The 22416-nt window shown below is 36.1% G+C and overlaps 1 pseudogene; it reads right to left on the minus strand.

Moving 5' to 3' along the window:
• Nucleotides 1-11995: 11995 nt before the first annotated feature.
• Nucleotides 11996-22416, minus strand: part of LOC141552962 (ubiquilin-4 pseudogene) — a 37505-nt pseudogene continuing 27084 nt past the window's right edge.

Consider the following 22416-nt stretch of genomic DNA (forward strand, 5'->3'; position numbering starts at 1 on the left):
GTAAAATTCTATTAATCATTTGTGTCTCAGGTTATCTTCTTTAACCTCTTCTAAGACAGGAATTTCTCTGTTAATTATTTGTGTCTTGGGCTATCTCTTTTGATCTCTTCACTAGGGCAGCCAACTGACATGATCTTTCCAAAGGCAATAGTGATATTGATTGATTATTATGGCCAGAGAAAGATGTGGAAAGAGGGATTTGGAATATGAGTGGAAGCAGGATAGAGGGTAAGTTCTCTAGATGGAAGGCTCTGTGGGAAACACAACCTGGTGTGAGGCTATTGAAAGTGTGCACCAAATGATTATGTACTCACATCATTCAAAACTGCTCTGGGCAGAACTGAATGGATTAATTCCTCTAAGGAAAAGCATGATTTCTGGAGAGTGTTATTTTAGGTAAGAAGTGGAACATTAGAAGGACACCTGGCAAGATAAGCAAAATGGATGACTGCCTGGGATGTCTATGGACCAATCTAACACTAGGTAGACTGAGTGCCTAAATATAATAAATATCAGAAGCAAGGTTTGAGATTCAGGTCTTCCTGTTTCCAAGTTCAACACTCTATTTGTTTAATCATGTTTCATTTCTATGACTAATGATGACATTTACTTCAAGAATCCTGAGTATATTTTATGCATTAATGTTGAATTATTTATACATACAAACCCTGAATTATTTGGGGCTATTTTCTTAAAAGATGGTGCCACATGAACCCACATAAATAGCACCATTTGCTCCATTACAAACCAGGGAAATTATTCAATGTTCTTATTTTGGGGGTCTTCTCAAGAGATTTTTCTTGATTCATGGAAGGCTGTGGAAAGAACCCAATCACATATAAATATAATGTTTATTTCATAAAAGGGAACTTCAGAAATAAAATATTGCAATAGGAATATTTTTGTCAGGCCCATGTTTTTCTTGGTGCTATAAAACTCCTTATGAATAAAATGAATAAAACCATGTATTTATTTGGAACTTATAAGTGTTAACTGGCTAACTCACTGAGAGGTTAAGAGTCTTATTCATGTTAACTGCTAACTGTCAATTAGTAAATACCAGAAATAGAACTTAAAATCAAATTTTCCTGACTCCAGAGTTGACCCTCTGGCCACTATAATGCCCCTCAATAAAATGAGCTTTATCAAATTATTTACCAAGGTGTTAAAGATAAATTTTAAGGCTTCTCACTTTTTCCATGGGTCAGCCCTGCCCACAGTCTTCCACAAACAAAGCAAAATGAATTTCTTCTTTTTAGAAGCTATAACCCAAAATATATAAGAAGAGTAAATACTTGCCTTGGTGAGCATTGAAAGATTGAGTTGAGAGTAAGGTGGGAGTTTGGGGGTGGATATTGAAATATAGCAGTATATATCTACCAATGAGATATATATATATTTTTTTTTCCTGAGGCTGGGGTTAAGTGGCTTACCCAGGGTCACATAGCTAGGAAGTGTTAAGTGTCTGAGACCAGATTTGAACTCGGGTCTTCCTGAATTCAAGACTGGTGCTCTATCCACTGTGCCACACAGCTACCCCTCAATGACATATTTTGAAGGATGGAACACTTTCGAAAATATTATGCCTAAGTGGGTTTCTATAATTTCTTTTTGATAGCTATGTGGCATGGTGATTAGAATGCTAGACTTAGAGTCAGAAAACTTCAGCTCAAATTCTGCCTCAGACACTAACTAGCTGTGTGACTCTCGAATGAGTCTCTGCTTCCATTTCTTTATTTGCAAAGTGTAAATAATAATTGTCTCCATTACCTTTCAGGATTTTTGTAAGGATCACATGGGATAATGTTACTTTGTAACCATATATATTTATAAATACTTGTTATATAGTCTTCTTCTGAGAATTATAGAGTTGAAAAATGTCTGAAGGGAAAGGAGCACTAGAAAGATAGAAAAAGAGAAGGGAGAATGTCAAAAATTTAAGCTGCCCATCTGTTATTTATGTCTTTCTCTTGCTGTATACTGTCCTCCTGGCCTTTCAAATTGTTAATTTCTTGGACAATATTTTTTTGCAGACTTGTATACAAGTCATAATTGGTAATATGCTACAGGTAATTTATGCCTATCATGCATTGCTCCTCCCCCTTTCTTCCTCTCCCTCCCCTCCCCTCCCCCTGCAATAGACCTGGGAAACTCTTCAGCAATAGAGAAAAGAGCTACTAAGATTTAGGTCCCTAATCCACCTTATTTCCTAAAAGATCACTTTAAATATAAAGCATTGTAATGAGAACTCTTTGTGAAACCTGTGATTTCATTGGTACTACAAAACTCCCTCCATTAATAAAAATCAGATATTGTAAAGGGCTAGAACTGAGCAATGCACTTGGATGATGAAGCACGTGAGACTAATTGCCAATTGGACGGTTCCCTATTAACTTGTTTAAGGTTGACCCTCCCCAGCTGTTATGTGCTGACTTGATTGGTGAGACAAAGAGAGGGAAGTGACTTGTGTGGGAGGAGCAAGAGAAACTTGGGTGGTGGAACTCACGCTCACTTGCACTCGTGACCTGGCGTTGGGGGCGACGGTAAAGATCTAGAATAAAGACGTTTAGTGGTCCTGACTCCTGCTGATTTCTGGAAAGATAGAGTTCCAGCAAGATATTCCTCTGGAACATCTAGCTTTTGGAAAATAACAATAATTCTGATAAATCAGTAAAGTGAGCCAGACAATCTATTTCTGCCTTTTTATTACTATATTCAAACTAGACTCTTTTTTTGTCAGCTTAATAACAATAGATTCCGTTCCAGTTCCTTATTTTAACCCTGTGTGAGTCTACGTTTCAGATGTTGCTTGTAAACATATTTTTGAATTCTACTTTCTAATACATTCCACTATCAGTTTATATTTTATGGTAAGTTGATCTCATTTACATTCACAATTTTAACTCTATCCTATCTGCTTATATCTATATTTCTCTTTTTAAAACCTGTAACCTTCTCAAAAATCTATGTATCTTTTAATTATTGCCTCCCTTAATTTATTTTCCTTTTGTCCACTATAATCTCTTCTTTTCTTAATCTCTTCTTATCATATTTCCCTGTTGAGTAAAATAAATTTCTATACCCAACTCTTTCTGTGTGTATTTATAACAAAGATATCTATATATAGATATGTACATGTGTACATACATATTTCCCTCTCTGTATAAATTTAGATGAAAATAAGGTTCAATTTTGTACTTCTTTTATGTAAGATAATTTTTTTCATTCTTCCTTTTTCTTTGCCAAGTACATCCCTTTTTCTTATACTTCTATTTTTTCTTTTGAGAACATCCCAACAAGATAGACTCACATTCATTCTCTCTAAATAGATTCATTCTAACTGCTCAAAAGATGATAAAATTCTTATACAATTTTTATGTTTGGGAATATAAACAGGTTAAGCTTATTGAATTCCTTATAATTTCTCATTCATGTTTACTTTTTTATACTTCTCTTGAATCTTGTGTTTGAATGTCAGTTTTTCTATTCTGTGCTGGTTTTTCATCATCGTTTCATGTAGTATCCATTTTTCCTTTGTAGGATTATACTCACTTTTGCTTAATAGGTTATTCTTGCTTGTAATCCTAACTCCTTCTCCTTCTGGAATGTCATATTTGAAGCTTCTTTATAATGATAGATGTTACCTATTTTCTCCTTTATAATGATAGATATTATCACAGAAATGTGTTCTCCTAACTCCATGTTATATATGATTTGAATGATTTCTTCCTGGTTGCTTTCCAGATTTTCTCCTTGTATGTATGTGTGTGTGTGTGTGTGTGTGTGTGTGTGTGTGTGTGTGTGTGTATATTCACACAGAGAAACACACAGATACACATACACATACATATATACACACATGTGTATATGTATATACACATACAGATAGATATAGATATAGTCAATATACATATACATATGTACTTACATACATATAAGTATAATTTGGCTATAATATTCCTAGGAGGTTTCATTTGAGGATCTCTTTCAGGAGGTGATTAAATTCTGTCAATTTCGGGACTTCCGGCCAAAATGGTGGCATGGAGGCACACAGCTATTTGAGCTCCGTATTTTCTCTCAGAATTTACTTCATGAGAAGCCTTGGAGTTAATGCTTGACTGGAAAAGAAACCCACAAATAATCACCAACAGAAGACATCCTTGAAATTCACCAGAGAAGGTCTGTGTTTGCTTGGGGGAGGTTTGAACAGACTGGGCGCAGACTGAGGGCAGGCAGCGAGAGCAAGACAGGCAGCTCACATAGCTCTGACTGGAGGGGTGAGGGGTGAGATCTCTTCTGTTTCTGCAAAAAGACTTTTACCCCAGTGTGTATATTCTGTCTTGGCAGCAAGCCAGGAGCAGCAGAGAGGGTGTAAACACCAGAGGTGAAGAATAAAACCCCGGCAAGCTAGCCTCTCAGAACCCGGCCACCCCCACCCCTACCTGGAGTGGCTCAGCATTCTCAGAGCCTCAGAGCACAGATACAGCACAGCCATCGCTGTTCTGTTAGTGCCTCGCTGCTGTCTCCCTCAGTCTGTAGAGGAAGCCAGGTAACACCATCCAGCCCCATCCCCCCCAGAAACACCAAATGTTTCTCTCATCAATCTTCGATTCCGCTCTGACAAAATGAATAAAAAATTTAAAAGGGCTCTAACCATTGACAGCTTCTGTATGGAGAGAGAGCAGACTTCAAATACTGAGGAGACTAAAAGCAGATTGTCTCCAGAGGAATCCCCTAAGGGGGATATGATCTGCTCCTCAATACAAAAGAATCTCATAGAGGAAATCAAAAAGGCTCTCACAAGAGAGCTAGAAGAGAAATGGGAAAAGAAAAGGGAAGCTTGGCAAGAGAGACTGGAGAAGTCATCTAGAGTGGATAAAAAGATCAAATCATTGAGAAATAAAATTAGTGAATTAGAAAAGGTAAACAACTCCAAGGAAAACAGGATTAGTGAGCTGGAAAAAGAAAACAGCTCTCTAAAAAATAAAATGGATGAAATGGAAAAAGATTCCATAGAAGAAAAAAACTCACTTAAAAACTCAGTTGGACAATTACAAAAAGATATAAAAAAAGTGAGTGAAGAAAATACATCATTGAAAATTAGACTTGAACAAGTAGAAATGAATGACTCAAGGAGAAACCAAGAAGTAGTGAAGTAAAACCAGAAAAATGAAACAATTGAAATGAATGTCAAGTACCTTATTGGAAAGACAACAGACCTGGAAAACAGATCCAGGAGAGACAAATTGAGAATAATCGGACTCCCTGAAAAATGTGAGGAAAAAAAGAGCCTGGACACTATTTTCCAGGAAATTATCAAAGAGAACTGCCCAGACATTTTGGAAACAGAGGGTAAAATAGACATTGAAAAAATTCATCAATTACCTACTGAAAGGGACCCTAAAATCAAAACACCAAGAAATATACTGGCCAAGTTCAAGAATCATCAGATGAAGGAAAAAATATTGGAAGCTGCTAGAAAAAAGCAATTCAGATATGGAGGAGCCACAATAAGTATAACCCAGGATCTAGCAGCGTCCACAACAAAGGAACAAAGGGCCTGGAATATGATATTCTGAAAGGCTAAGGAACTTGGTATGTAGCCAAGAATAACTTACCCAGCAAAAATGAGCATCGTTTTCCAGGGGAGAAGATGGATATTTAACAAAATAAATGAATTCCATCTATTCTTGATGAAAAAACCAGACCAACACAAAATATTGGATCTTCAAATACAGAACTCAAGAGATTTCTAAAAAGGTAAAAAGAAATCTTGAAAACTATATTTCTGCCATAAAGATATGTAAAGAACACATGTATAATTTGTCCTAGAAACTAGAGGTGGAAAGGAAATTATATCATAAAAAAGGGTAAAGTGGTGGTACTACATCTCATGAAGAGGCAAAGATAACCTATTTTATCTGAGAGAAAGGAGGGAGATGAACATAGTATGTATAAATAGACATATTCAATTTATGGTGAAATTTCTTCCATTTCATTGAAAAGTGAGAGGGAAGGAGTAAGCTAAGGGAAGGGAATACAGAAATTGTAAGAAAAAGGGATAAAATAGGAAGAGGAACTTTAAGGTGGGGAAGGGATACTAAAAAGGGAGGGCTGTGAAAAGCAAGTGGTGTTCACAAGTTTAATACTGGGTAGGGGGATAAGAGGGAAGGAAAGGAGAAAAGTATAAGCAGGGGTTAACAGGATGGCGAGCAATATAGAATTAGTCATTCTAACCATAAATATGAATGAGGTAAACTCCCTCATAAAGAGGAAGCAGTTGGCAGACTGGATGAAATGTCAGAATCCTACTATATGTTGTTTACAGGAAACACACCTGAAAAAAGGTGATACATTCAAAATAAAAATAAAAGGGTGGAGCAGAATCTACTATGCTTCAGGTGAAGCCAAAAAAGCAGGGGTAGCCATCCTCATCTCAGATCAAGAAAAAACAAAAATTGATCTAATTAAAAGAGATAAGGAAGGATACTTTATCTTGCTAAAGGGTAGCATAGATAATGAAGCAGTATCAATATTAAACATATATGCACCAAGTGGTGCAGCATCCAAATTCTTAAAAGAGTAACTGCAAAAAGAAATAGACAGCAAAACTATAATAGTGGTAGATCACAACCTTGCACTCTCAGAATTAGATAAATCAAACCACAAAATAAATAAGAAAGAAGTCAAAGAGGTAAATAGAATACTAGAAAAGTTTGATATGATAGATCTTTGGAAAGCTAAATGGAGACAGAAAGGAGTACACTTTCTTCTCAGGAGTTCATGGAACCTTTACAAAAAATGATCATATACTAGGACATTAAAAACCTCAAAATCAAATGCAGTAAGGTAGAAATAGTAAATGGATCCTTTTCAGACCACAATGCAATTAAAATTACATTTAATAAAAAGCCAGGAGAAAATAGACCAAAAAATATTTGGAAACTAAATAATCTTATACTAAAGAATGATTGGGTAAAACAGCAAATCATACACATAATTAATAACTTCATCCAAGAAAATGACAATAATGAGACATCATACCAAAATGTGTGGGATACAGCCAAAGCAGTAATAAGGGGAAGTTTTATATCTCTAGAGGCCTACTTGCATAAAATAGAGAAAGAGAGGGTCAATGAATCAGGCTTATAACTAAAATTACTAGAAAAAGAACAAATTAAAAACCCCCAGACAAACACAAAACTTGAAATTCTAAAAATAAAAGGTGAGATTAATAAAATTGAAAGTAAAAAAAATACTATTGAATTGATTAATAAAACTAAGAGTTGGTTCTATGAAAAAAACCAACAAAATAGACAAACCCTTATTAAATCTGATTAAAAAAGGAAAGAGGAAAAGCAAATTGTTAGTCTTGAAAATGAAAAGGGAGAATTCACCACTAATGAAGAGGAAATTAGAACAATAGTTAGGAGCTACTTTGCTCACCTTTATGCCAATAAATTCAATAACTTAAATGAAATGGAAGAATACCTTCAAAAATATAGCTTGCCCAGATTAACAGAGGAAGAAGTAAATAGTCTAAATAGTCCCATTTCAGAAAAAAGAAATAGAACAAACTATTAACCAACTCCCTATGAAAAAATCCCCAGGACCAGATGGATTTACATGTGAATTCTACCAAACATTTAAGAACAACTAACTCCAATGCTATATAAACTATTTGAAAAATAGGGAGTGAAGGAGTCCTACCAAATTCCTTTTATGACACAGACATGGTACCTAAACCAGGTAGGCTGAAAACTGAGAAAGAAAATTATAGACCAATCTCCCTGATGAATATTGATGCTAAAATCTTAAATAAAATATTAGCAAAAACACTACAGAAAATCATCCCCAGGATAATACACTCTGACCAAGTGGGATTTATACCAGGAATGCAGGGCTGGTTCAATATTAGGAAAACTATTAGCATAATCGACTATATCAATAACCAAATTAACAAAAACCATATGATCATCTCAATAGATGCAGAAAAAGCATTTGATAAAATCCAACATCCATTCCTACTAAAAACACTTGAGAATATAGGAATAAATGGACTATTCCTTAAAATAATAAGGAGCATATATTTAAAATCATGAGTAAACATCATATGTAATGGCGATAAACTGGAACCTTTCCCTGTAAGATCAGGAGTGAAACAAGGTTGCCCACTATCACCATTACTATTCAATATAATACTAGAAATGCTAGCCTTGGCAATAAGAGCCGAGAAAGAGATTCAAGGAATTAGAGTAAGTGAGGAAATCAAACTATCACTCTTTGCAGATGACATGATGGTATACTTAGAGAACCCCAAGACTCTGCTAAAAAAGCTATTAGAAATAATTCAGAACTTTTAGCAAAGTTGCAGGATACAAAATAAATCCACATAAATCCTCAGCATTTTTATACATTACCAACACAATCCAATAGCAAGAGATACAAAGAGAAATTCCATTCAAAATAATGGTTGATAGTATAAAATATTTGGGAATATATCTACCAAAGGAAAGTCAGGAATTATATGAGCAAAATTACAAAACACTTGCCACAAAAATAAAGTCAGATTTAAATAATTGGAAAGACATTAAGTGCTCTTGGATAAGCCGAGCAATATAATCAAGATGGCAATACTCCCTAAACTAATATATTTATTTAGTGCTATACCATCAGACTCCCAAGAAACTATTTTAATGACCTAGAAAAAAATAACAACAAAATTCATATGGAAGAACAAAAGGTTGAGAATTTCAAGGGAAGTAATGAAAAAAAAATCAAGTGAAGGTGGTCTAGCTGTACCTGATCTAGAACTATATTATAAAGCAACAGTCACCAAAACCATTTGGTATTGGCTAAGACATAGACTAGTTGATCAGTGGAATAGGTTAGGTTCACAGGGCAAGATAGTGAATAAAAATAACAATCTAGTGTTTGACAAACCCAAAGATCCCAACTTTTGGGATAAGAATTCATTATTTGACAAAAACTGCTGATAAAACTGGAAATTAATATGGCAGAAACTAGGCATGGACCCACATTTAACACCACATACTAAGGTAAGATCAAAATGAGTCCAAGATTTAGGCATAAAGAATGAGATCATAAATAAATTAGAGGAACATAGGATAGTTTACCTCTCAGACTTGTAGAGGATGAAGGAATTTATGTCCAAAGGAGAACTAGAGATCATTGTTGATCACAAAATAGAAAATTTTGATTACATCAAATTAAAAAGCTTTTGCACAAACAAAATTAATGCAAACAAGATTAGAAGGGAAGTAACAAATTGGGAAAACATTTTTACAGTTAAAGGTTCTGATAAAGGCCTCATCTCCAAAATATACAGAGAATTGACTTTAATTTATAAGAAATCAAGCCATTCTCCAATTGATAAATGGTCAAAGGATATGAAGAGACAATTTTCAGATGATGAAATTAAAACTATTTCCACTCATATGAAAGAGTATTCCAAATCACTATTGATCAGAGAAATGCAAATTAAGACAACTCTGAGATACCACTACACACCTGTCAGATTGGCTAAGATGACAGGAACAAATAATGATGAATGTTGGAGGGGATGTGGAAAAACTGGGACACTGATGCTTTGTTGGTGGAGTTGTGAAAGAATCCAACCATTCTGGAGAGCAATCTGGAATTATGCCCAAAAAGTTATCAAAATGTCCATACCCTTTGACCCAGCCATACTACTACTGGGCTTATATCCCAAGGAAATACTAAAGAAGGGAAAGGGACCTGTATGTGCCAAAATGTTTGTGGCAGCCCTTTTTGTAGTGGCTAGAAACTGGAAAAATGAACGGATGCCCATCAATTGGAGAATGGTTGGGTGAATTATGGTATATGAATGTTATGGAATATTATTGTTCTGTAAGAAATGACCAACAGAATGAATACAGGGAGGTTTAGAGAGACTTACATCAACTGATGCTGAGCGAAACGAGCAGAACTAGGAGATCATTATACACTTCAACAATGATACTGTATGAGGATGTATTCTGATAAAAGTGGATATCTTCAACATAGAGAAGAGCTAATCCAATTCCAATTGATCAATGATGGACAGAATCAGCTACACCCAGAAAAGGAACACTGGGAAATGAGTGTAAACTGTGATCATTTTTTTGTTTATTTTTTTTGTTTTTCTTCCCAGACTATTTTTACCTTCTGAATACAATTCTTCCTTTGCAACAACAACAACAACAAAATTCAGTTCTGCACATATATATTGTACCAAGCATATACTATAAGATATTTAATATGTATGGGAATGCCTGTCATCTAGGGGAGGGGGTGGAGGGAAGGAGGGGAAAAATTCAGAATAGAAGGGAGTACAAGGGATAATGTTGTTTAAAAAAAATTATCTTTGCATATGTACTGTCAAAAAAAAGTTATAATTATAAAATTAATTTAAAAATAAATAATAAAATAAAATAAAATTAAAAAAATTAAAAATGGGATCACAGAAAGTACAATATATCTGAAAATGACAAAAAAAATTCTGTCAATTTCTACTTTGCTTCTGTTTCTATGATATCTGGATAATTTTCCTTTATAATTTCTTGAAATATTATATCTAAGCTCTTTTTTTCGATTATAGGTTTCAGGTAGTACAATTTTTCCAAGTCAGTTGTTTTACAACAACAATATTTTACAACAAAATATTTCATATTTTCTTCTCTTTTTGGTCTCTTGACTTTTTCTAATTGTTTCTTGATGTCTCATGGAGCTTTATGTTTCCACTTGATCATTTGCAGTTCCTATGAAATTATTTTCTTCAGTGAAGTTTTGTATTTCTTTCATCATGTGTTAACTCTCTTTTTAAAAATTTTCTTGAGTTATCTCATTTCTTTTTGTTTTTCACAATGAAGATCATGCTATTTATTTACAGGGGGTTGGGGATACAGAATAGGGATCAGGATCCTGTTGTTTATCATGATTTCCAATCCCAGTTCATAAAATGACTACATTACCACCTCTTCCTTTAAACAAGGTTTTTTGGCATAAAAGACAATAAGAAGAATTTTTTTTTGGGGGGGAATGAATACAGATTAGAAAAGGCATAGGCTTAAGATTCAGAGGCTGATACCCCCCCATCTTTCTTCCACCTTATGATCTCAATGTGTACATTAATATTCAACATTGGGGTGATTATGTGTATGTGGAGGGATTGGGGATAGTTGGGTTATATCCTTTCCCGTTTTTAAAGGGACATGCTCATACTTATTTGGTTGGCATCAAGACTCCTGTATTTCATCCTGCCCCCCAGACTGGCAAAACTCCCATTTCCCTTTGAGGGAGATAGTTCTGAAACTAGAACATAAACCACTCTTTCCTACATCAAGAAGGAAGAAACATCAACCTTCCAGAACAGTCTAATTCTTAGCGAAATGCCTTAGGAAAGGCACCCATCATTTTTTGAGCACATGGAGAAGTGTTTGTGTCTATGTGGAGGTAGCTAGGTTGATGGGAGGGGAAGGGGAAAGGGAAGAACATTCTGTGTTTAGAGGTTATATAGTCAGTATCATAATGGATATTGATAATTACCTCCTGCAAGGTGAGATGAGATCTGGAGCCCCAAAATTGCCAAGACAGGGCACTAGGCCTGGGGTCTCTGTTGCAACTGCTATCTTTGGAGAGGGCCTTCATGGCCTGGAGTTGGTAAGAATGGACAGTGAGTCTGCGTTCTGCTTCTGCTGTAGAAAAATAGGGAATTTGGAGCCAGAACTTCTTCTGCTACTGGAGGTTTCCCACAAACAATGTCATTCACTATCATCTAAGCATCAAAGTTAGGGTTCTGGGCATGTGTTTGCACCATACTTCATATTCATGAAAATTTTGTTTTTCATTAAGAAGAGATTCTCGGGGCAGCTAGGTGGCGCAGTGGATAGAGCACCAGCCTTGAATTCAGGACCTGAGTTCAAATCTGGTCTCAGACCAATTAAGACTTCCTAGCTGTGTGATCCTGGGCAAGTCACTTAATCCCAATTGCCTCAGGACAAAAAAAGAAGAAGAAGAAGAGATTCTCTGAAATTTTCTGGAGAAGACCTTGCATCTTAGAGCTATTAAATGTCCTTGATCTCAGGCTAACTACATTGACTCCAAAGGGAGTGGGGACTGTTGGATGTTCCTGGCTTGTATTTGAGCCTCCAGATTTCTTTTAACAGGCCCTAGAACCTGAAAGGTTAGGGCTGAAGGGTTCCAGGGATTAGGGAGGGGTTCCTGTAATCAGTCTGGAGAGGCTGAAAGGAGTAGCTGTGGAAGTTCCCTGCCAATGAGAAGGAATCAGGGCCAAATTCCTTCCAAACAGCATTGAACATGGGTTCTTGGAAGTCTGAGTACATGTGGAATAAGGCTCTGTATCTCTCTCTAGATTGCCCAGGTCCCAGTCCTGGTTGCACACCATTTCCTGCATCATAGTAGGGTTTCAAGACAGCTCTGTGGTCTATCTCATTAATTCTGGATTATTGAACATGTGATTGATTTCCAGATTTCTCTCTATCAGGATTGCATCTATTGATCAGCCATGATCATGTGGCACATCAGGTCAGAATTGGACATCATGTCTTGGAGAAAGGTGCTCTCTATGATCTGGAGCAGCATCTCAGGTTGAACATCAGTTGCCTCTATATCCTCTGTAGCTTCATTAAAGAGCTCAGACAAGGTCTAGAATACCCCACAGCCAGAGAGGATGTATGGATAAACCAGTAGGAGGCCCTAGGATTAGACCACCTCCCTTGCTTCTCTGATTTCCACTGACAATATCAAGGACAATACTGCCTGAGGTAGGTGGCTGATCAGGAGCAGTGAGTAAAGCAGTATATGGGGCAAAGGAAGCAGCAGTAACAGGGTAGCAGTAGCAACAGCAGCAGGACCTTAGGCCCCTCTGTGGGCTCTTGATTGCCAAATGGAGAATGAGCCCATTTTTGATCCGATGTTAATTTAACATATATTCACCTTTAAGAATCTTGTCAAAAATCAAAACACATTGATCTAGTTGGCTCTTTCAACTTTTGGGAGAACTCCTTTTTGCACTGCTTCACCAAAGCTCAATTTCAGATTGCGATCTCCTCCTTGTCCTTGGGGCTCTTGATGGTGACTCAGATTGGGGGCCCCAACTTTGACTTGGCCTTGTCCTGACCCCAGCACCAGCTCCAGCCCTACTGGGTTCTTCCGTGCTATTGCTATCACTTGTCTGCCCGCTAGCCCAGCCAGCTTAGCCCTGGTTTCTTCTCCCCGCCAGGTCTAGTCTGGACATAGCATGTCCAGCCTTCCCTGTCCCCCCACTTTCCTCCCACCCTTTGTCCCTAACCTTGTTGCCACTCACCTTTCCCCCTCACATTTCTTTTCCCCATTTCCTCTACCATTTTATTTCATTTTAAAATTCATTTTTGTACTTTTTAATATCTTTCTTTAGCTCTTATAGGAATTGTTGGACTTTTTTTCAATCTTCACTCTATGAGGCTTTATACATGGATGCTTTTAAGTCATTTGTCTTCTGAATTTGTGTCTTGAACTTCTTTATCTCTATAGAAGCTTTTCACAGTTTCTTTTGGTTGTTGTTATTTGCTCATTTTTGCCAGCTTATATCTTTATGTTTAATAATTATACTGCTTAATAGCACTCACCTCTATGAGGAATGGCTAGCCTAACACTAGATCTGGGACCCTTTAGGTTTTCAGAACTTGTGAGATGGGTTGATTCGGGGGAATTCTTGTCACTATTTTCTTGATTTTGCTCTGGTCCTTGCCCCAGTTGGGTCTGTGCTTTCTCATCCAAAAACTGTACACTTTTCTCCACTCTAAAACTACAGCCTGAACTAGGTAATGGGCTAAGAAACTGCCAATTGGTGTCCAGTCTTGCCTCCAGTACTAGCACAATGATCCTCTGTAATATTTTTCTGACCAGGAGTTTAGCCCTTTTACCATACTTGGTGCCAATTCTACGGCTGCTATTGCCACCTGGGCTGCTGCCACTGTTTCCAGGTAGTGGCTGGTGTTTCTTCCTCCTCACAGGTTTCTGGCCTGCCCTCACCTCAGTGTCCACAGGCAGACCTCTCTTTTAGTCCTTCTGAGCTATAAAAATAAAATATTGTAACTTTTAAAAACTTTGGTTATCCCTCTCAGAATTAGATTTGAGCCTTTAAAAAAAGCTGTTTGAAGAGCAGGGATAGAAGAACTCAGAAGAAATGCTCAATTCTTTCATCTTGGCTCCCCCCCCTCTCCCAAAATGATACTAGAGTCTCTTTTTAAGGCTTCTGAAGTTTCAAAATTGCTTTAAGAAATTATGATGGTTTTACTTGTAACTAGTAATTGAAGTATGAGCTGGTAGATAATAAATTCAACAACATGTATCAAGTACCTTTTATGGCAAGACATAATGTCTTGGCATTGGAGGATACTAAAGAAAAATCTCAGTCCTTGTCTAAGAATGCTTACATTCTACTAGAAAATATAATATTTATGTCAAGATAACTTGAGAAGAGAGGGAATACTCTTTCATCTTGCCTCTTTCTCCTCCATCCCCCAAAATAAAACTAGACTCTCTTCCTAAAACTTCTGAAGTTTTGAAGTTGCATTAAGAAATTATGATGCTTTTGTTTGTAACTAGTAATGGAAATTTGGGGTGGTAGACAATAAAGTCATTAAATATGTATCAAGTATCTTTTATGGCAATGCATTATACCAGGCATGGAGGATACTAAAAAATATCTTAGTCCTTGTAAAAGGATGCTTACATTCTACTAGGGAATATAACATGTATGTCAAGATAACTTGAGAAGGGAGGGAACACTAATGGCTAAGAGGTTCATCAAAGTCTTCACAGTAGAGGTGAGTTGTCCTAATCTATGTGTGGCCACTGGACCCAGGTAGTTCTGGAGGAGAAAATGAAGCAGGTTCCTTGCACAACCCTCCCTAACTTAAGTCCAATTTACTTGCATGACATGGCTAATTCCCTGATGTCAGGGTCCTTTCTGAGACCAAAGGACAAACAACAACATGGTAGAGGTAGAACCTAAAGTAAGGTTTTCACTAAGTGAATCTAGAAGTTCAAGGTTTCTAAAAGAGTGGAGACAGGAGGGATTGCATGGAAGTAGCCTGTATAAAGCCCCAGAGGCAAGAGAGAGAATGTCAAGTTTGGAAAATAGCAAATGAAGTAGGTCAGTGTGGCTAGAAGGCAGAATGCATAAAAGGAAGAGATGTGGAACAATTCTGGAAAAGATGAGACTGGGACTAGTTAAGAAGAGCTTTAAATTCTAGAATGAGAAAGGTGTATTTTTATCTTACAAACAAAAGACAGATAAATGGTCATTTACAAAGTTGGAGAGGGGTTGTATGAAAGAGATTAGAAGCTAGGGGGTCAGGGAGATTTTCATCTAGCCTTATGACCATAGATTTAGAGGTGGAAATGACTAAAGAAGTCATCTAAGTCAACCCACTCATTTTACAGATAAGGAACCTGAGGTTCAGAAAGATTAAATGTTTTATCTAAAGTCATATATTAATAAGTGACCAGCCGCTTAATTCCAAATGCTGTGCTCTTCAATGTTAAGAAAAACAAAAACCAGGCAACCCTTAAGTGAGATGACTCTGAGTCATTGAAAACTCTAGTAGTTCCAAAGCATACAAAAGCCCAGGATTTCCTCTGGAGACTCATAAGGACAAAAAAAAGGCTCTGTAGCAGATCTAAATAGGGGAAAACAAAAGATTTAGCAAACCATATTGGTGTATTGCAAAGATGATCATGGCTGACATCCACCTAATCTTTTTACTACTTGTAAAACACCTCACATAGAAACATTGTAAGGTATTGTCCAAATATTATTATACCCCTTTCATAGATGAAGAAATTGAGGTTTAGAGAGGTTCATTGGCTTGCACCCAAACACCTGGTCAGTGCTATTAGCAACTCAAACTCAGATCTCCTTTCTCTAGGTCTAGACCTCCTTCTGTAATCCTGCTTCTGGACAGGAACCAGAAGATCTGAGTTCTAGTATCAGGGTGTTTTGTTTTGTTTTTTTTAATTTTTTTTAGTTAATCAACTATGTGACCTTGGTCACATCACTTCCCTAGGTTTCTGTAATTTCCTTTTCTGTCATTCAAGAAGGTTGTACTAAAAAGCTAAACCTCTTAAACTTGATATCTCTCCAAGCTAGTGGTTTGTGCACATGACCTTTTCCCAGTCCAAAGTGAGAAAATCATGGTAATAATCAAAACCTAATGCTAAGAAACAAGAAACAACTTTACTGCCAAGAGTCTTTTCTACCCTTTTGTAATAGAGTGGGGGCCCAAAGAGAATGACAGCAGCTCAGAACCAAAGATGTGAGTCTCATAGCAACCAGAAAGAAAGAATCTCTATTTCCCCCATTAGTCAGGCACACAGTTTCAAAGAACCTGGGAGGCCTGGAATTCATCCCAAAGAAGACTAAGCTCAAAAAAAACTTTGCTCTATAAAGAAAAGCATTTTCCATTTTATTTTTTAATTTCTCAATTGTTGAGGAACTAACAATAATGAGCCATTGCTTCACATTCAGACAGTGGTAACTGAAAGAATCAATTGGTCCTGTTTTTCCTTATGCTTATGGATATAAACACAGTAGGTCTCCATCTTTCTGAAGGAGAAAGGGAACAGAATCTTAAAGTCAAAATATTTCCAGGCTATTTTTGACAGAGAGAGAGAGAGAGAGAGAGAGAGAGAGAGAGAGAGAGAGAGAGAGAGAGAGAGAGAGAGACAGAGACAGAGAGAGAGAGAGAGAGACAGAGAGACAGAGAGAGAGAGAGAGACAGAGAGACACAGAGAGAGACAGAGACAGAGACAGAGACAGAGACAGAGACAGAGAGGAAAGGAAGGAGAAAGGGAAGGGGGGAAGATTCTCCTTTTTTTCAGTACAGCTAGCATTCTTTCGATTTAAAAATGTTTCTCCTCTCATCCCATTCCCTATTTAAATATACTTAATACCAGATATTTTTGTTCTTTTAGTCCCTAATCATTCTTCTTTTTGGCTGAGGCTTTTTGCTGCTAGCTGTCTCTTTTTTACCCTTATAGGTTTTTTTTTTTTTTTAAACTCAGCTCCCATTTTGTGTTTGATTTTTATGAGGTCACAACCCCCTTCCCCCACTCCTGAGCCATTTTTGGCTCATTTATTCACACATTTCTCCTTAGCATTTAAGCAAAATGCAAAATAATCTTCAAGTGAAATGATTCTTAGTCACTGAATACCGTAATAGTTTCAGAACAATAGGAAGCCAAAAGGTGGGAGGCTTATTTCAGCTAGCAAATGAATAGACTATTTTTCTTCTTCTTTTTTTTTTTTTTAAACCAGTGGTGATTCACATTGTCTTAGTCAAGGCTGCTTCATGTTGACTGACATTAGAGCCACAGTTTTTTGTTGGCATCTGAATAGGACAGCCACTTTCACATAGGCAACAGGTCTCAGGGACAGGTGTGAAGCCATGAGAGATTGAAGAGAAAGAAATAGAGAAAAGGGGGTCCATGACTACACCTGCAATTTCTAACAATTTCCAAGTCATCAAGCTCTTCCCTAGGAAGCTTGGAAATTGCTCTTAAGCAGGGAATACACTTGGAAATGGCTAATGAGGCTAAATCACCCCTATGTTGAAATTCTGCTCCCTCATTAGGGTCTTCAGTAGAATCAAGGCTAAACTATTTGCTAACTGGTTCCTGAGCAGCTTTTGTTCTTTCTTGCCCATTTGCCTTTATGGAGAGGGACTATTGTTCCTTAAAATGTCTTCTTTTCAACTGCTTGTTCAGTAGAAAAAATGACCTGGAAGTCAGAAAATCAAAAGATCACAGACATAGAAAAGATGTCAGGAGCTAACTGCTTAATATGTCCCAACTCCATCATTTAAAAGGAGCATCTAAGTGGTTCAGGATAAAGCACTGGCCCCAGAGTCTGGAGGGTCTGAGTTCAAATCCAACCTCAGACACTAACTAGCTTGTGACCCTGTCATTTAATTCCAATTGTTTAAAAAAAAAAAAAAAAAAAAAAGACGAGAAACCTAAGATTGAAGACTTGTTCATAGGTACCCAAGGAGTAAACATCAATGACAGGATTTGAACTCAGGTCCTCTAACTTTTGATTGAATAAGTGATTTTTCCATTGCACCAAATTGACTACCTATACCACTCCTTTGACATATAATCACATCTAGGGAGGACACCAAAACATCTTAGACCCATGCCAGGAACTAATATGGATGGCAGGTACCCACATAGTTCTGGGTTGTAGATCCAGAGTTGAGTGAAAATGGTGTTCCCTAATTGGAAGGCTCTGGGTGGTGATAAAGGAAGAAGCCTTGGGCCCAAAATAAGTCCTCCTTCTCAATATCTAGCCCAGGCTGCAGAAGAAATACCAGGTCAGGAGTCTACTCTTACTCAGACCCAAACCCAAATCAAGAAATTGTGGAGCTCAGGCCAGGGTGCAACAACTAGACTTTGGTCTCCAGCCTGTCCCTGAGATACTGAAATAATATAACACTCAATACCCCAAGCAACCAATTACAGGACCAGTCTAGACATTCCTTCCAGAAGCAATACAGAACCCATCCCTAACAAGAAATCTGATGTCAGGAAATAAGCTGGAAAAATAGGCAAACAGAAAAAAAGAATTTCACCACAATGAGCTCTTATGGTAACAGGGATGCTCAATACACAAATGCAGAAGAGGATGACTTCAAAATGTTTACAAGCTTTGCCTCAGAGAAAAAGAGCTTGGGCACAAACTCAGCTAAAATTCCTGGAAGAGATGAAGGAAAAGTTTTTTAATACAATAAAAAATGTTTGTTATAAATGGAATGAGACCATTTGAGGAAGAAAACTAGAAAAGGCGTGAAAAGAATAAAGAATTGGAGAGAAAATTAATGACTTGGCACAAGAGGTACAGATCTTGCCCAAGTAACAAACTCACAGATAATTTGAATGGACTACATAGAAACCAATGACTTCATAAGTCAAGAAAAGATTTTTAAAAGTCAAAAGATTAAAAAAAAGAAGAAAGTTTAATATATCTCATAGCAAAAACAACTAACCCAGAAAACAGATTGAAGAGAAAAAAATTAAGGCTACCTGAAAGCCATAAACAAAAAGGGCCTAGATCATATTTCAAGATATCTTAGAACAACAAGGCTCGGGTTTCCCAGAACCAGAAGACAAAGTAGAAATAGAAGTAATCCACCATTAACCTCTTGAAGCAAGACCAAATTAAAATTCCCAGGAACCTCAGAAGTAAAATTCAGTTTCTGGGTGAAAGAAAAAGTACTGTGAGTAACCAGAATTCAAGTACTGAGGAACCACAATCAAAACCATTCATGACTTAGCAATCACTATAAAGGAGAAGAGAAATTGCAATATGACTTTCCAGAATGCAGAAGATAGGAGCATGTAACCAGAGGTAATTTACTCAGCAAAACAAAGCATAATGGCCCAGGAGGGGAAGCATCATTTAATGAATTAGAGGACTTCCAAACATTCCCGATTAAAAACAAAACAAACAAACAAACAAACAAACAAAACAGAACTACAGAGAAACTTTGAAATAGAAACATGGGGATGATAAAAAGGTAAACATGAATGAACAAATGATAAAGTCTAAACAATGATAAACTGCTTCCATTCAATATGGGAAGATGATACTAGTGTCCTTTCTGATCCTTATCACCATTAGAGTTCATAGAAAGCATCCAATTAGATGCCAGAGCCTGGCATTAGTTGGGTTAATTGATAATCTTAAGAAAAAAATTTTAAAAAGAGAGGAAGAAGAATGCCCTAGGAAGTGTAAGGAAAAGAAATCTTGGAAAATTTTTCTCGTATAATGAAGGTACAAAATAGACATCTATTTTAAAAAAAAAGAAAAAGCAAACAGATATAATACAGTGGACTCTTAAATGTCACTCTAAACTGTCCAAAAGAAGAAAGGATACATACATACACATAGAGTTGTGTACAAAAAATACATTTCATTTGATAGTGAAATAGGAAGGATAAAAGGAGGGAAGGGAGAATTAGAGAGAAGGAAGGTTAAAAAAAAGTATTAGTTCTAAGCAAAATAAATTCTAAGGATGCACAAAAATATTTATGGCTTTTTTTGAGATGGCAAAGAATGAGAATCAGATGTATTCCCCATAAACTGAGGAATCAATGAACAAGTTATAGTATACAAATGTAATGGAGCTGAACTATATTATGCCAAACTCTTATTAGTGTAATGAGAAGCCAGAATTCCTGAGGATTGATGATGAAATATGATATTCATTTTCTGAGAGAGATTCAGGACTTAGAATGAAGAAGGAGATAAGTATTTTTTAGGACATGATCAGTGTGGAAATCTATTTTGATTAGGTATATATATATATATATATATATATATATATATATATATATATATATATATATATATATATATATATATATATATATGTATATATATATGTGTGTGTGTGTGTGTGTGTGTGTGTGTGTGTGTGTGTGTAATGGATTTTATTTTTCTTATGTTATTGGTGAAGGAGGGGGAGAGCAAAGTTAGGGGTGAGAATGGAAAAGAAGATTAAAACAAATAATGCTTTAAAATAATGGCATGTTAGGGAATTGAAATTGATATTACTGTAATAGGTAGTAGATGAGTTTCACTTAACCATTAACATGTCTATTGTATTAAAAGGAATAAAAGGGTCAAGAAGAGTGTTTAGATTAACCAGAATGGGATAAACTATGTAGATTGGATGGGAATGGGATAAAGAAGGTGGAAAAGGGTGGGGGGTGAAGATAAGGGAGGGACCCATGGGTGGAGGGGGAAGTTAAATAATAGCAAGACAAGCCAAGAAATAGAACTAAAGTAGAAGAGTTATCTGAGATAGAAAATAAAAGATATACTGGAACACAATAAGAACGATTAGGAATTGAATTTATTAGGAAAGAAAAAGCAGGAGTGGTAATCAATGATCTTTAGATAGTCAAACTAACAGATTCAATTAAGAGGGTTTTTTTCTTATTTTGTGTTTAGTTTTAAATAAATATGTTTAAAAGAAAATAATGGAGAAATGTTAATGCAGATTAAACTTAAAGATATATTGTGAATGCATGTATCAACACATCACTAGTCCTTAGTTAGATTTCAGGGCAGCCATGCAATTGGATGATTAAAAAGAAAAACCTTGATTTTCACTAATCTTTAATTGAAATTTAATATTTTTTATTATGAATTTAGGCAACAAACATTATTCTCAGAAGGGGTCTGTACCTCTGCCAAAGGAAAAGATTGACACATAAAAAGTTCAGAACATTCAAACTAGATGAGCTCTAAAATATACTCTAGTTTTGAGATTCTGTAGTTTATTCTTCTTTATGATAAAATCTTGGTTTTGAACTGCTAAATCCCCATCAAACCAAAAATCAGGATACTTGCATCTTATGCCATAGAGTAAATTTGTGTGTATATATGTGTGTGTGTGTGTGTATTTTAGCTAGGGTCCAAAAAGGAAGGAATGTTGTGTTGGATTGGTTATTTAATACTTTGACAGGACTTGGCATAGGGACTTCTAATATCAGCAGCCAATCTAAGGTCTCCAAAACCTGTTATAAAATAAAGCATCCTCTTTCCCCATAACCTCATTTTGAGGGGTATAGGTGCTGGTGACTTCCTTCCAGAGCAGGTTACAGTTACATTAGCATCTCTTTAGGTTCTGCTTACATTCTCCATCACTCTTCAAAATTGTTTTTTTTTTTTTCTTATAAATATTGATATTAATATATAAATTGATCTCCTGGTTCTGCACACTTCATATTGCATCAGTTCATACATGTCTTTCCACAAGTCTTTTAAATCATCTATTTCCTTATTTCTTATTGCTCAATTGTATTCCATCATTCTATCACAATAGTATTTCATCTATGATTCTAATACATATCATAATTTGTTTATCAGGGTATCTCCTTAGTTTCTGGATATTTTTTCACTATAAGTACTTATAAATAAATAAGTACTCATGTACTTATGTATGTATTTACATATGGTACCTTTTCCTCTTTCTTTGATCTTTTTATGAACAAGGCTTAGTAGTGCTATGATTGCCTCAAAGAGCATGCAATATTTAGTAATTTTTTAATGTACAGTTCCAAATTTCTTTTCAGAATGTATTCATACAGAACTACACCAACTGTGCAACAATGGCCCATTTTCCAAAGCAACATTCTTCATTTTCTTTTTTATCATCTTTGCTATTCTTATGGGTGTGAGATAAAACTGCAGAATTAATTTAATTTGCATTTCTCTAATTATTAGTAATTTGGAGTGTTTTATATAACTATTGAAAATTTGTGCTTTTTCTCCTTGAGAAATTACTATTAGTATCAATTGGAAAATGGCTCTTATTCTTAGAA

Source organism: Sminthopsis crassicaudata, chromosome 2, assembly GCF_048593235.1.
Source record: "Sminthopsis crassicaudata isolate SCR6 chromosome 2, ASM4859323v1, whole genome shotgun sequence".
Classification (NCBI taxonomy): Eukaryota; Metazoa; Chordata; class Mammalia; order Dasyuromorphia; family Dasyuridae; genus Sminthopsis; species Sminthopsis crassicaudata.